Source organism: Gasterosteus aculeatus, chromosome 2 (assembly GCF_964276395.1).
Source record: "Gasterosteus aculeatus chromosome 2, fGasAcu3.hap1.1, whole genome shotgun sequence".
Taxonomy (NCBI): domain Eukaryota; kingdom Metazoa; phylum Chordata; class Actinopteri; order Perciformes; family Gasterosteidae; genus Gasterosteus; species Gasterosteus aculeatus.
In genome coordinates this window covers 19,614,063-19,630,119 of record NC_135689.1, presented here as the reverse complement: position 1 = coordinate 19,630,119, position 16,057 = coordinate 19,614,063, and positions in this window count along the sequence as shown.

Sequence of the window (16,057 nt, the reverse complement as noted above, 5' to 3'; positions counted from 1 at the left end):
GGCACAAACCATTGTCACGTGCCACAAAGGGGTGACTGAGATCCCGAGCTTCGGACTTTAGTATTCCGGAGACGGGGAACGTCTGCTTGTGACAATTGCACACAGTCATTTTATGTATGTAGCTAAGTGGTCTTTTTTCCATTGGAAGCTATCCTATTTGCTACAGTACTACTGGAAAAGCATAATTGTAATTGGAAGGTGTGTTTAAGGTCAGTAAATAGTAAGCAATTCACCAAAACAAAGTGAAGGGGCAGTCACTGTCACAGAAATTACACTATTCCTTTAGATGTGAATTTAAATGGTCAATGTAGTCCTTGAAACCATGTTTTAAATGTGCGAATTTTCATATATAGATATAGAATTGTAGGCCATGCACTTAACCCAAAAAAAATAATATGGGGAATGGTATTCATTTGGACCCCCCCAATGTCTAAACCATGGTTACGCCCTTGTTGAATACCATAGTGAAGGCCAACATGGCTGTAAGTGTTTTATACATGTTTGTCATTGCACAACATCTAAAAGTCAGCAAAACCCCCGGCAGAAATCAATGAATGGAGGCCTTTGCAGTAAACTATTGGCTGACGGGCAGTCTATGCCTTTTTGGCAGAATGAACAGTCAACACCAGATATTAATAAACAACTAACCGGTCCTCTATTCTGCAGCAAGAGGCGGGGCTTCATGCAGTGCCGGGCCACAAGATACTACTCTTTACCAAATGGATGTTGTTAGGAATTTGACAGATGGTTCACACAGTCACCTGCAAAGTACATTTGTAGTGATTTTCAGATGGTTCTGGCGGGACAGATAGTCTGTTAGAGACCCTTTTTTGTTAGTGTCTCTTGTTCCAATAATCAATTATTCTAGTTTGAAAGAAAGGCTGAATAAAAAGCCACCGTAATATTATATCCCTTTTTACTACCCCTGTTTTCTGTTGCGTTCAAACGGGACACACAAATAAAAATAGAAAACTCTCTTAAGGACTAGTATTAGTAGTAGGTCTTTGTTGACTCTAAAACGACTCAAAGGGACTCTTATTCGCAGTTGGCATTTAGAACACGTACTAAATAAATGGTTGTGATTAGCTTCTCATAGTAGTTGCTGAAACCAGAGTGGAGGTTTGGCAAAACCAAATAAAAAATGTTATACTTTCCAAAAAAGCAACAGCTTCTTTCAAAATAGACTTCCGCCTCCACTGTAACACCTCAGGTTCAGGGAACAAAACTACTTAGTAAGGTTTAGTGAAAGACTGATGTACTTGACTATATTTAGGAAGTAAACCTACATAGATGGTTGTTCTGGTTGGAATAACGACTTCATTGTTCATGATTACAAAGATTACAAACAAAATGATATCATTACATACCTCGCCATTAATTGTTTCAAGAATAGCCGCAAATACCGGGTGAAACCAGCCTGACTCACCTGACGCCACATACTTACATCAAGGAACAAGCATACTTATTTGACCCCCAAAAAAGAACTTATTCAAATGCAAAACTTAATGTTTTACCTAGTCTAACCAAGTAGTTTTGTTACACAAACTTTAAAATGAACAACTGTTGGAATTGTTGTCAGAAAGGACGCTGTATGAAAGTAAAAAAAGAAGAAACTGAATGCAGTAGTTTATTTTGAAAACCATGTCGCCCCTGACACGTCTAAAAGTGGAATACACAGGTCATAAATGAGAATGTTTTGTCTCTAATGCCATTGTGAAACACCAGTCTACATGTTTCTTTGGGAAGATTTACTAATTTATATTGGATCACAATTGTATTCACACGAGGAAGCTTTGTTGTGTAGCTTAAATTAATAAAATAGACCCAGGTCTTCATTTCCAGTGCTGCTCTGTAGCTGATCCTGTGCTGCTCTGTAGCTAATCCTAACCTCTGACCTTTTAATAAAAACAACCATGCAAAGTGATTTAACCAAAGACACACTGCAGCTTCATTAATATAAAAAAAATGACGCACACAACATTTTTTAAGTTTGAACCTTTTGATTTATCCATCTTTTAAGAATGCACATGACTTTGCTGCCTGCAAAGACTGTACTTTGCGACTGTGCCGTCCCAGGTCAGTAAAGGTCTTGCAGCTGTTGGTATTGCTGGCCTCAGTGCTGTCCAGGAATAGCTACCTGGGCAGGACCCCTAGAGCCACGTTCTAATAAACAGCAGGGGTATCTCTAGGACACCATGCATACAAACCTCCTGACTGTCATCCTCTCTCTCTCTCACACTCTCTATCTTTATAACAAGCTCAAATTTCCCCCCATGCAGAAACTCCCTTAGTCAAAAACAGCCTCGGACAGCAAACATGAACGGCCCCAGGCAGCAAGGACACAACGCCCACAATTCAAATAAACAGCGTGTGTGTGTGCACTAAACACACTGGGCATGTATGTGTTTACTTGATTGTTGGAGGATTAAGCACTAATATGACTACATAAAGAAAGTATGAAATTTTGAGGTAATTTTGTTTAGTGTAAAATGGATAATTCAAAAAAAAAAATGCATTTCTCTCTTCGTCTGTCTTCCAACACCTACCACACACATGCACTCTTAATCTATTCACGCCGTCACAAACACACACACACATGCCCGCCTCGGAGGCCCACGTAGTGGCTCTATGGATTAGATGAGAGGGCCTTTTTGCTTTATTTAGTGAAGTGCTGCCTAATATGATTATGGTCAGCATGCCTCCCGCTCTCCGCAGCTCAACAAACTGGGAGCTATTACCTGAGTCCCCAGTGACCGACCATCCCACCCTGGAGAGAGAAAGAGACAGGAAAAAACACCTCATAAATGCATCACTGCTCAAATGTATATGCTGAAAAAATATATTTGTTGACAAAAACTTATTTAAGGCGACGTATCTCACTTCCTCAGGCATGACAAGTGAGCCACTGTGGATCTGTTGTGGTCCTGCAGTGATCACCTTTAGTAGATGATGTCCGGATCACATACACACACGATCACATACACACACAAACAATGTAAGTGGTGGTTCATCACAGGACTCTGGGCTGCGATTCCAAACAGAGCATCCGCTCACCATCAAGCTACAATATGTGGCGCTGAGAGTTTGAGTTTAAAAAGCAAATTGAGTGAAAAAAGTAAATATTAATAACAATTTTGTACTGGTCATGGATGAAACATTGTCACATTGATTTCCACATTACTAGCTTGCAAACTTTGTAAAGCAAGAGGTTAATAATAAGCTATACTACTATATATATATATATATATATATATATATATATATATATATATATATATATATGATTTTGATGAGCGAACGGACTGCTAGCCTTTAAATAAACACTCAGCGGGGATAAGAACATCGAGTCCACTGTGACTTGACTGCAGTGTCTCAGCCTGTGCAGACGCACTGCAGGGATGTCCCAGGCTTTCTGCTGAGAATGTCTATGCTGCCCCCTCCTGGTGGCTCTCTGTACAGCACTTGTTGACCTGCAGTTGCCTTCAAGGTCAGAAACGGTCAGTTGATACTGGAAATGAAGCATCAAATAAAGTTTTCCCTATCCAATCACACACATTAAAATGTTGACAGTGCTGTTTTATATATATATATATATATATATATCAAAACTAAACCGGTTATTTTTTCCAGCTATATAGAGAAATGGTTTGCAGATTAAAAGAGCAATAAATGATTTAATACAACTATAAACAATGTAAAGGACACTATTGGAGCATCGTAGCCGCCTCGCAGTACACGGGTATGTTTTTTGTTATTGTGGGAGAGCATTGATGGAATTCATTGAAAAAAGCCTGTATATACAGTGTGCCAGCTATACTTTTCAATCATTTAATTTGTTGAAATGTTTTGGGGGAATGTGTACAATTAGCATCTCCGTGCTGGAGATAAAAGGAGCCAACAGGTCAGCATAGTCGTCTGGGCGAAGTTGAAGCAGCTGATAGCGGTTGCATAACCACGGCTAATGATTATAGGTTGTTTCTGCAACCAGCCCATGATGACTCAGTGTGCAACCTTTTGTCCATTTTTACCTCCTGTTCTTCATTTATTTATTTTATTTTTCTAGTTTAATCAGTTTTCGTGTTATTTGGCTATTTTGCTTCCATTACATATTGAACACTATGGAAATGAAACCATCAATCCAGTAACTGAATAAAACATGCATATTGTCATTTATTTATGTTTTGGTTGATAAAGATGGTTATCCAAAATCACCCCACTTAACCTTTTTAGCTGTAAGATGTGTTCTAAAACCATGAAACAATCATTTTCACGCAAGGAGGGAGGAAAAGGCACGCAAGGGACACGCAAGGGGCTCTTGCGTCTGCGTGTCCTTGCGTCTCTCAGAAGCATAAGCTAGGCTTTATTTTAATGCAATATTTTACAAAACATATTTTCGCCGGGTTGCATTTGAATCGCTGCCTTTACTTTGAATTCAATCTTAATGGCAAAAACAAAAAAACAGAGTGGTTTCGGCCCTCTGCACATTTGTATCGTGTCCGTGGCCTGCCGGTGAAGACATCGTATCTCCGCTTTGTGGTAAAGCTCTCAAAGTTGAACATTTCATAAGCTCATAAACGCTTGTTTTTTTTCAGTCGCTAACAAGTGTTTGTCCAACCAGTCACTCTAAACACAATTAGCACAGCATTGATTTTTTATGGCCATACCATTCACACATTTCATGTCGTTTTCACACATTTCATGTCAGTGAACACATTTCCACAACATTTTCTTAAGCTATACCTCCCAAAAAATGTATTGTTTTTGTAGTATTTACAAATGTTGACACACATCATCCCACAATAGCAAAAACAATATTCCAAACCTTAGATCCAGTAGAAACCTCTGCTCCTGCAATATCAGTTCAAAAACTATATATCTCAGCTGATAATAAACAAACAATTGAATAATTGACACACAGTTGATTTATGTTGAGTAAATTGGGCCATTCACAGCGGATTCCATTCTGGCTTAGACTCAGTGGCAGGGGTTGTACAGTAAAAAGAGTACTTTGAAGAGTTGTTTTTTTTCTTATGTTTTTGGAAACAAACATAAAAAGACAAACACTAACACACTCTACATGGTAGAAATGGTTGTTGCAAATAATGCATTAAAACTGCATCAAATTCAAACTAGAATTGTGGAGGACCGTGAGATATTTGACAATATTGATAGCATCAGCCTCACAATCATTACGCAGACATTGTTCACACAAAGTGCGGATGAAGCAGCTCTACACTGTTCCCTTTGAGAGGAACAGTGAGAGTCAAGGAGCTACGATGACAATATGTCCAGGTATAGTGTATATTCAATATCCAGTTCTATAAACTTTGCAAGTAGGTAATCTACACAGTAATAGGTTACAGTACAGTATGGCATACAGGAATGTATACATATACATAGATGAGGCAGGATTCAATCTTCCAAACTTCCTGATGCTAAACTCAGAAAAAAACAGTTATCTTGATAGGCCCAGAGCGCCTTCGCAGCCAGCTGTCACGTGATAGTTTTTATAGATGCAATTGCTCTGGTACCCAGCAGCACAGTCAGGAATCTGGGAGTTCTCTTCGACAAGGATATGACCTTCAAGGACTGCCTTTTTTTCATCTACGTAACATATCAAAAATCAGGAATTTCCTGTCTCAAAGTGATGCAGAAAAATTAGTTCATGCGTTTGTCACTTCCAGACTGGACTACTATAAGTATTTATCAGGCTGCTCTTGTAAATCTCTTAAGCCTCTCCAGTTGATTCAGAATGCTGCAGCACGTGTATTAACAAGAAGAAAAGGGAGCATATTACTCCTGTATTAACTTCTCTGCACTGGCTCCCTGTTAAATCAAGAATAGATTTTAAGGTACTTCTCATCTACAAGGCACTTGCTGGTGAGGCACCGTCGTATCTTAAAGAGCTTGTAACACCTTATTGCCCTACAAGGCAGCTGCGCTCCATAGATGCTGGGTTACTTGTTGTTCCAATGGTTTTAAAAAGTAGGATGGGGGCCAGAGCCTTCAGCTATCAAGCTCCTCTTTTGTGGAACCAGCTTCCAATTTCAGTCCGGGGGGGCAAAGTCGGTCAGCTCTTTTAAAGTAAAACTTAAAACCTTCCTCTTTGATTTTGCCTATAGTTAGGGCTGGCTCAGGTTAGCCCGGACCAGCCTTTAGTTAAGCTGCTAGGCTTAGACTGCCGGGGGACTTCTTAGGCCACACCGCGCTCCTCTCATGCGCTCGTTCTACAATAATTCACGTTTTATTAATGCACATGACTAATTCAGCTTCTTTCCGGGAGTTTTTTGTGCTTTTCCCTAGGTCTCCGCAGATCGTAGGTCCGTGGCCCTGCTGACGCCTGCTGCCATCATCATTTTAGATATTAATCATATTACTGTACTCATAAACCAACATTACCCTCTCCTAAAGTCTTTGTGCTTACCCTCCCCACAAACTTCTGTGGATGGTGATTCTATCTGATGGTGGTTGTCCCTGCAGTGGTCCTGCTGTGCGCCTGGCTTACTACTCACAATTACTTGAATCATTTCTGTCATAGGAATTGCATGTATTACATTGTTCATTCTGTACACATGGCATCCATTGTAGTCTGTCCATCCCGGGAGTGGGATCCCTCCTCAGCAATAACAACATGGTTTGAAGTCCACCCAAGACTGAAGTCTCTTCCTTCCACCCTATTCACCTTTCCTCAACCCCAGTTCTTTTCTGCATGGAGGTGGAAGGTTTATGACCATCATATGTCCCTCCTTGAAGCCATGGATGCTGGCTGCAGGGACATCACAGTTCATGATTGTCAAGGGTGGATCCGACATACCAAGCGGTTTTATCCCAGGTGCATCGCCTTGGATAATATCAGATGTGATGTTGATGAAAATATGTGGCCTAACCCTGAAGATCGCAGAGATTAGATACAATAATTGTATTTTTATATGAGCTTTGGAGTTTTCTTTTGTTCAGAATGCTTGTGTGTTTCATTGATATTTTGTTGACTGTAAAACTTTCCATTCTATCATACCGTGTTTCTACTTAACTCAGGCAGTATCCACAACGCCAAGTAGAGAGGGACACTCACCAAGCAAATACGCCACGGGAGCACAGAGCAGCACGCATCTAGTCGCCTGGAAATGACGCACCTCATAGAACAGAGGTGCAAGAGGAAGAGCTTCTTCTTTTGCTTTTTATGGCGGTTGGCAAACAACTTTCCGGTGCATTACCGCCACCCACTAATCTGGAGTGTGGACGTAAGGAAATTAAGCCTCTACTAGACCAAAACAAAAAATTCTCATTCTATTCATTAGTCTTGTTTTCTCTAAATATGCCAACAGCAGTTCCCAACACTTGTCCCTAAAGCCCTTCTTCAGTATATTGCCCATATTTGCCTCACCCAGCTCTCTTAGCCCCTTTCTCAGGACTTCTCTCTCTGCCTCGTACCTCCTGACATGCCATCAAAACATGGTCCACAGTTTCCTCTTCTTGGCAATATTCGCACCTTCCATTTTGATGTTTCCCAATTGTATAAAGGGAACTGTTAAGACCAGTATGGCCATTTCTTAGCCTTGTCATTACAGAGGACGAGCTGGTGGAGGCGTGGCACTTTTAAACCGGCCCACCTAATTGCAGCCACCTGGTGTTAATTGCCAGCAGGGTGGCACCTCTATACTGCTACATTCGGGATTTGGGATCAATTATGTTGCATGTGTACAGACTGTAAAGCCCTCGGAGGCAAATATTCGATTTTGGGCTATATAAAATAAAATGAATTGAATGTGGAAATCTACAAGTTTCTGGAAAGCAAAGGGAGAGAGACGCCACAGAACTCAGGGACGTAAAGTGGCGATATGAGACATGATTTGTGAGCAACATAACCACGCATCTCAGTGCGTGAACCTCCAGCTTCAGGGATGCTTGAGAACCCGCACGTTGCATGTTGCAAAAACACCAAGAAACCCTGTCTCCACTGCCGTGTTCTGGGATCACTCTGGACACAGTTGGCTCAGAGATTTGCAGACTTTGCAGATATATACATTTTAACTGCCTAGTCATCTAAGGGGAGACTGTGGAGCATGGTCGTCCTCCAATCGGAGGGTTGTCTGTTCGATCCCAGGCCCGGCTAACCCGCGTGCCGATGTGTCCTTGGGCAAGACACTTAACCCAACATTGCTCCTGTAGCGACTACAGTGTGTGAATGTTAGTTACTGATGTGCAGGTGTCACTGTGTATGGTTCTCCTGTCATCAGTGTGTGAATGGGTGAATGATGTCATGTAGTGTTAATTGCAGTGTTATTTGCAGCTGATGGGGAAAGAGCACCAGTGAACCTCCGAATGGAGCTGATTAACCTGCGGCGTAATGACATATCATGAAAAAGAATAACTAGGGGGCGATTTGAAGCTTTATCCCTAAAACAGAGCATCTTTTCTGTGTGATGAAACGGAAACCCACACAGGAGTTGCCTCAATGATGCAAAAGACAAAAAACTTCTGGCTCTGGTATATGCGCATAAAGTGTATTGTCTACCTGAATATGTTTTCTGTTTGCACTTCAACCCATATATTTCCTATCCTGTTTGAGAAATGTAAACCCTATTTTGCTCTCAACGTAGCACCAGTTTATAATTTTGTCCCTCTCTGTGATTGAGTTTGACGCCCAGGCTCCAGACAGAGAGCAAACAACTGAGTTTCCACAGATCACATGCAAGGTGTCTTTTCAATCTAAACAAATCTTCCGTTGCCACAGTACGGTTTAAGAAAACCTAAGGCTTGTTCATGTTAACAGGACTATATAGTGACGAACGACTCACGTGATGAATCAACGTTAACTTTTAGTTCACACTTGACCAAACCACCAACCCGCTCTCCGTCGGAGGCCTCACTCTTTATACATCTTCAGTGTTGTCTGATGTTTGACAATGTCGCTGGTGGGTTCACTTCGGCCGTCACGAGGGGCACTGAGTCAGTATTTAACGAGCTGGGCAGGGCTCTCTTGAGACTTTTACCCGCTAGAATTCTGTTTGTCTTTCATTTCATTTTGAATGTGACGAGTTAGGAATAAAAACGGGTAGAAATCTCCCAATTGAAACACACCATTATTACACAGTACTGTAGCAGATAATGAGGCATTGAAAAAGACAATGCTCATTTTAAGAAGCTTGAGAAAAAAGATTTTCAGACACTCAAGAGAATATGATAACTCCAGCATGAATGGTATTTAAAGGTAGCATTTGTGTATAGAGCTCACCCAAGGTGGTTTGAAGACCGTGACCTGAGTTGGCCTTGGAAGACCATAAGGCTGGTACGGAGTGGGTGAGTCCGTCAGGCTTACCTGAGCATTCCAACAGCTTTAGCTTTGACAGAGAGACAAATAAATGTATTGAGTGACATTTACTTAAGATAAAAGCATGTGTGATACGGCCGCCCTGGACTTTGTCTGCCAAGCACTTCAAGTCGCGCAAGTGTGAGCTGTTCCTGTATACTGCCTCGAGTTGGTACACTCGTCTCTACTTGCACAGCAGGATATGTTGTGTATTGGTTGTTGTGCCTTCAAACTTTCTCAAGCATTCTCTCTACTGACCAGCAGGGGATGACTCCTCCGGTTGCCCCTTGCTCACTTGATCTAGTCCCTCAGTAAACACTGTAAAAATGACTTAATGGTCCCGATCTCTAGTTTCAACCTTTCTTCAATACAGCATAATGTTCATTTAAGTCAAGTCAAGTCATTTTATTTTGTATAGCCCAGAATCGCAAATTACAAATTTGCCTCAGAGGGCTTTACAGTCTGTACACATACAACATCCTCTGCCCCGAAACCCACCATCGGCACAGGAAAAACTCCACAAAAAATGAAAAAACCCTTACAAGAGGGAAAAAAGGGAAGAAACCTTAGGGAGAACGTCAGAGGAGGATCCCACTCCCGGGATGGACAGACTACAATGGATGCCATGTGTACAGAATGAACAATGTATAATACATGCAATTCCTATGACAGAAATGATTTAAGTAATTGTGAGTAGTAAGCCAGGCGCACAGCAGGACCACTGCAGAGGCAACCACCATCAGATAGAACCACCATCCACAGAATCCTGTGGGGAGGGAGAGCACAGAGATTTTAGGAGAGGGTAATGTCGGTTTATGAGTAAAGTAATATGATTAATATCTATGATGATGATGATGATGATGGCAGCAGCAGGCGTCAGCATAGCCACGGATAGCAGCTTAACTAAGGGCTGGTCCGGACTAACCTGAGCCAGCCCTAACTATAGGCAGAATCAAAGAGGAACGTTTTAAGTTTTACTTTAAAAGAGCTAACCGAATCTGCCCCCCGGACTGAAAGTGGAACCTGGTTCCACAAAAGAGGAGCTTGATAACTGAAGGCTCTGGCCCCCAGCCTACTTTTTAAAACCATAGGAACAACAAGTAACCCAGCATCTATGGAGCGCAGTTGCCTTGTAGGGCAATACGGTGTTACAAGCTCTTGAAGATACAACGGTGCCTCACCAGCAAGTGCCTTGTAGGTGAGGAGAAGTACCTTAAAATCTATTCTTGATTTAACAGGGAGCCAGTGCAGAGAAGTTAATACAGGAGTGATATGATCCCTTTTCTTAGTTCTTGTTAATACACGTGCTGCAGCATTCTGAATCAGCTGGAGAGGTTTAAGAGATTTACAAGAGCAGCCTGATAACAAAGAATTACAGTAGTCCAGTCTGGAAGTGACAAACGCATGAACTAATTTTTCTGCATCACTTTGAGACAGGAAGTTCCTGATTTTTGATATGTTACGTAGATGGAAATAGGCAGTCCTTGAAGTCTTCTTTATATGCGAGTTGAAGGTCATATCCTGGTCGAAGAGAACTCCCAGATTCCTGACGGTGCTGCTGGGTACCAGAGCAATTCCATCCATAAAAACTGTATCACGCGACAGCTGGCTTCGAAGGCGCTCTGGGCCTATCAGGATAACTTCCGTTTTTTCTGAGTTTAGCATCAGGAAGTTGCCGGTCATCCAAGTTTTGATGTCTCCAAGACATTCTTGGAGTCTAACTAACTGGTCCGTCTCTTCTGGCTTGATCGACAGATACAGTTGAGTATCGTCTGCATAACAATGGAAGTTTATGCGGTGTTTCCTGATAAGATCGCCCAAAGGAAAATAGAATTAGTAAGTTAGAACGTAGACATCTGTGGGTTGACTGTCATTACAGATAACAGTATACAATATCTCTATGTCACTCTTCCACATTCCAAATATGATCACTGAAAAGATTACTATTGATAAGGTAAATTGATTCAACTGCTGAAAATTGATCAGCAGCATCCTGTTTGTGATTTCTGGAGAAAAAAATGTTTATGGTTTGTACATTTGACCCTCTTGAGGTCAATGTCTAATCCGGTGACTCCTCTGTCCAACACAGCTGCTCGAGAGTGGACAGGTATCACTATCAATTCACATCCTGAGGGACTGTAAACGCTGTGAACTAGATCGTTTTGAAGATAACTCCCCTTCTAAAAACAAAAATGAAGCTTTGTCGTTATGATTCCTTGACACTAATATTTGCTAAATAATCCATTAGTTTTTGTCAAAAGTTTTGATAACCAAGTGTAATGTTTGAACAGTAAACAAGGTATTGAAAGCAATTTATGCTTGCATTGCTTTGGTTTTATGTCCTTCTATCCTTCATGTTCATTGTTCTATATGCCCTGCTCTTTGTTTACCATTTTTCATGACTACATGTTGCCCCTAGTAACTTCATTACGCTTTGAGTTAAGTCATTTCGTCAGCCAAAATCTGCAGAAATGTGCACTCAAAGAAATGTTTCATAAACGGATTAAAATGTCTGAGGGAGAACACTCAAGCTTAATTCAACAACCGTATTTTCTTAAAATACAGTTAAGTTGTTAACGACTAACATTAGCCACCATAGGCTACTGTTTGTACCAGACCAAAAAGCAGCAAAATACCAGACTGGTTCCATTCAGTAGTCAGAGCTATATGAAAAATGATATTGCATGTTATCCTTGTAATGATGAACAAGGACGTATAAAGACCACTGAAGGACACACAGAGCGGGTGGGGGCAACAACATTGTTCAGCCAGGAGATGACTGTCCGTTTTCCTTGTGAAGCATTAAGTCAATCGTGATTGTTCAGTTTTCTGTGAAGATGGTTGTTTGTGTTGAAAACACCACATGAAAGTACCGAGCAGAAACAGATCATTAACCATCATTTGGTAAACAAAGGCACAAAACCTTTCGTATATAATATAGATATAATACAAAGCTTTGTATGAGGAGACATTGGACATTGCGAAACCCATGAGTGGATTGAACTGAGGTCTGCTGACTACTATTGAACCTCAATTCAAAGTTTGATTGCCGTATATAGCCAGAGTCTGCACAGAATGGATCAGACGTTGTGGTGTTAAAGTTCTGCCAATGTATCCGCCAGAAAGTTTTGACCCCATAACTGCTCGTTAGCAAGCGCAAATCACATCTGTGAGCCCGCTTTTGATGATATGGGAACATCAAAGACATCTTTGTGTGGTTGTGTGTCTCTTAAGAGGCGCTCTGGGGGCATGGTTGGATCACAGTGCATTTTACTTCTGTCTAGCACCCTATCTTTACAACTTCTTTGTAATTGTTTAATTTGTTTGTTATCATTATATTTTTAATTTTTTTTACTGGTAGTGTGTGTCTGGGTGGGTGGATGTGGGTTGGGGATGAAGTTATGTAGTAGTTCTGGTGCGAACAAGAGACAGTCTTGTTGTGTCCAAGTTTCTGTAGCCTAGCAACCACTATATCACTATCACCACTTCCATGCCATCCGTATCGTGACAACAAATTTACAATAACGATGTTGGTAATACTGGAACCTAATACCTGTGAGTGTACAAAAGAAACTGACCTTACTCAAAAAGTGCTGTTCTCTGCATTAATCCAGCACTCCAGACTGAACCTAACAATCAGCGATACAAACAGCATTGGAAAAGCCCAAACACCTATGCACATGGAAAGCACCATTGGGTCGTGCAAACGTGCAAGCGCAGGCCATTTTGTCCCACTGCAGGCGCCAGCAGTTCAGTGTGACAGCTGGTGGCGAAGCCTCGTGTTGCGCAGTTGAACCGGGGGTAAATGATCTGTGTAAATTGGCTTTTTATGGGACAGCAGGGGTAGATATTTCACACCCAATTTATCTTTTCTTCATTGTTTGGGAAGAAAAACTGCTCAATCTGCTGAAGATTAAGTAAAGTAATGACAATTGACAGTGATTCAACATCATCAAGGTACAGTATGACAGCACAGACAGAGCTGGGTTGGGCTAACTATGTTCCTCAAGTAGTGTATTTAAAAAATGGTGGGTGATTTCCTCAATGTTTACCTGTAGAGATGTAAACGTTTCATGAGGCCAATATCACATGATGCCTTTAAAAAAAGGGTTGCATAACATCTGTCATTAGGAATCAGGAATCAGGAAACATTTATTGGCCAAAATATGTCAAACATACAAGGAATTTGTCTTGGCGGTTAGTGCGCGACAGTAGACAGACAAGACAACAGTGCACAGGTAATAAAATAAAGTGGAATGAAATGCTAATGCAATGGGTTAGTAAGAATAAGGCTAAGGCTATGGGTTAGTAAAAAAACAAGGGAATAAAGTTAAACAAATTTTAAATATTAAAAAGTTAAAAAGAAAAGTTAAGCATAAAGTGCACTAACAAACAAGTAACAGACAAGAGACAAAGTGACAAGTGACAAAGTGATGAATTGCAGTTAAAGTGGCATGTGCAGTGTGAGGGGGAGTGACCGGTGGAGTGTTATAGTCAGGCGGTGGGGGACCGGGCTCTGTTGATGAGCCCGACTGCCGACGGGAAGAAACTGTTCGTGTGACGGGAGGTCGTAGTCCTGATGGACCTCAGCCTCCTGCCAGATGGAAGGGGCACAAACAGTTTATGTCCGGGGTGGGAGGGGTCGGCCGCGATCTTTTTAGCTCGCTTCAGAGACCTGGAAGCGAACAAGTCCTCCAGGGACGGCAGATTGCAGCCGATCACCCTCTCTGCAGAGCGGATGACACGCTGCAGCCTGCCCTGGTCCTTGGCTGTGGCTGCAGCGTACCAGACGGTGATGGAGGAGCAGAGGATGGACTCGATGATGGCCGTGTAGAAGTGGACCATCATCGTCTTTGGCAGGTTGAATTTCTTCAGCTGCCTCAGGAAGAACAACCTCTGCTGAGCCTTCTTGGTGATGGAGCTGATGTTCAGCTCCCACTTGAGGTCCTGGGTGATGATGGAGCCCAGGAAACGGAAGGAATCCACAATAGTGACGGGGGAGTCACACAGGGTGATGGGGGAGGTTGGGGCTCTGTTCCGCCGGAAATCCACAACCATCTCCACTGTCTTTAGAACGTTGAGCTCCAGGTTGTTCTGGCTGCACCACGACACCAGATGGTCAGACTCCCACCTGTAGGCGGACTCGTCCCCACCAGAGATTAGTCCAATGAGGGTGGTGTCATCCGCAAACTTCAGGAGCTTGACGGACTGGTGGCTGGAGGTGCAGCTGTTGGTGTACAGGGAGAAGAGCAGAGGGGAAAGAACGCAGCCTTGGGGGGAACCGGTGCTTAGACACTCAATTTAAATAACCAGGGAAAAGTCCTTGAGCGGTAACATCTAAAAAGGTTCTGCCAAGTTTTCCACATGATATTTGTTTTCTAATAATCATAGGATAAAGTAAGCAACTTGAGGATACAAGTAACACTGAGAAAGTGAAGAGAAATGTGTCCAGATCAGAAATATCCATGAGGAGTTGTTCTGTTCTTTCTCCAGCCTCACCTACAAAATAGACTAAAGTCTTACAATGTATAAAGGAAGTTGAGCTATTTGTCACCAATTGGTTGGATGTTGTGGTTTTATGCAACCCTTAAATAAAAGTTACTGGAATTTGGAATGTTGGAGTAAGGACGTAGTATACAGCTCTGGTAGCAGCAGTAACTTGTCAATCTTGGTTAGGCCCGCCCTAGAGCATACTCTGCTTTATGGTCTGTTTGACTTTAAATGCACAGTAATTTACTAAATGAACATCATGTTTTATTGAAGAAGACTTCTAACTCGAGATTGAGACCATACACTCATGTTTACAATATTTACTGAGGGAATAGAGAAATAGATATAAATAGAGAAAATTTCTCATCAATGTCTATACAGTGGAGTCGCCCCCTGCTTATCAGTGATGACCCTTTTGCATTTCCATGTAGAAGATGAGAAAACAAAATGTTGTGCAACCGGCACGATGAAATTCATTTGTAGCTCTTGTGTTTTTGCATAAAGCCAATAAATTGAATCCTTGAATGTGGGAAGTGTGCACAGAATGTGTACTGTAATAAGGCGACCCTCCTGCTGTGGCTGGGCCCACTGTGTATGTCTGAAGGAAAGACCAATCAGTGTAACTGCAAGAGCCAGGCCAGTCTCTAAGGTGCTACTTTAGATCTGGTCTCACTTCCCCCTACGAGGCGCCTTGTTCTCGTTCACCACACAGCCGCTCGTCTGTCTTCATACTCACTGATTTCTAAACCTCATTACCTCAGTATGAGCTTTGGGCCATTTTGTTTTGGGGTAATGTGTGTAGACCACACATTTCAGTTAAAATTATTGTCCCCCCATTTCTTGTCATGCTTATGAAAAGAGCTCTGCAATCTTACTCTTATTGTGAGTACTGCGTTTGTTATCAGCTGTTAATTTCCGGCTGATCTGCCACCAGGACTCAACATTGTGATTTTTGTCCCTGCTGGCATATAGCTGAGGTATTTCACTTCTCCAAAACAAAAACGTTATTAAAATTAACAGGGATTTGAACAGTTGGACAAAATTTATTTACATATCTCAACATAATTATTACATTTTTACATTAGTAGTTTTAATGAGGTATACAGGTGTTGGTAAAATAAACTGGTAATAGTTTTACATAGTTGTGAAAACATCTCCTTCCAACAACTGGATCCATTGAAGTGTGTCGCCAAACACAATATTTTAGATTACATTTTAAAACCTTGTGATAAAGTTTGTAAAAAAAGCAACAATTAC